Source organism: Dioscorea cayenensis, chromosome 8 (assembly GCF_009730915.1).
Source record: "Dioscorea cayenensis subsp. rotundata cultivar TDr96_F1 chromosome 8, TDr96_F1_v2_PseudoChromosome.rev07_lg8_w22 25.fasta, whole genome shotgun sequence".
NCBI lineage: Eukaryota > Viridiplantae > Streptophyta > Magnoliopsida > Dioscoreales > Dioscoreaceae > Dioscorea > Dioscorea cayenensis.
In genome coordinates, this window is record NC_052478.1 from 19,167,626 (window position 1) to 19,168,521 (window position 896).

Genomic DNA, 896 nt, shown 5'->3' on the forward strand with positions numbered 1-896 from the left:
TGGGCAATCGGAGGGAGCATGTCCTCCACCACAACCGGTGCAATTGGTCACGGCCACAACTCTATTTGAAGCTATAAGATCTAGTTTCTTACTCAAACTCTCCACTTGGGCCGCCAATGAAGTTACCGCATCAATTTCATGGAGACCGGCTACCTTTTTCTTTTCCCTAGCATTCCACTGATAGCTATTTAACCCTATTTCCTCAATCAATTGATGAGCCTCGTCGGGGGTCTTGCTACCTAAGGTACCTCCTGCCACCGCATCCAAGAGTTGCCTTGTACTCGGGTTCAAACCATTGTAGAAGGTTTGAACAATCATCCACTCCGGGAATCTGTGTTGCGGACAGTTGCGCAGGAGTTCCTTGAACCTTTCCCATGTCTCAAATAGAGACTCCAATTAGAAACTGCATAAAGGATGAGATCTCATTCCTAAGCTTTGCTGATTTTCTGGGAGGGAAATAATGGGCTAGAAAAGCTTCTACCATCTTCTCCCATGTAGTGATTGATGCCCTAGGTAATGAGTGTAGCCACTGCTTTGCTTTCCCCTTTAAGGAAAATGGGAAGGCTCTCAATTTGATGGCATCATCCGTCACACCATTTATCTTCAGCATGTCACACACCTCGTGGAAGCTCTCTATGTGACTGTTTGGATCCTCATCGGCCAAACCGTTGAATTGTGCGGACTGCTGCAGCATATGGATGAATGCCGGCTTTAGCTCAAAATTCTGAGCTGTAATTGGGGGACGCACAATACTCGATTGTGTCACCAACACTGAAGGTCTGGCATAATCGGATAGTGTTCGTTGTTGCTCAATTTGTTCTGCCATGTTGTCGAATCCTTCTACTTCCAAATCAGCTGGATTAGGCTATTCTTGTACAAGTTCTTTCCCTTTCCTT

The 896-nt window shown here is 45.9% G+C and overlaps 1 non-coding gene across 1 annotated transcript; it reads left to right on the forward strand.

Moving 5' to 3' along the window:
• The first annotated feature begins 328 nt into the window (after positions 1 to 328).
• On the forward strand, positions 329 to 436 carry LOC120268017. Its single transcript, XR_005538688.1, has one exon. It is a non-coding gene; the product is annotated as a small nucleolar RNA R71 (small nucleolar RNA).
• Positions 437 to 896: the final 460 nt, after the last annotated feature.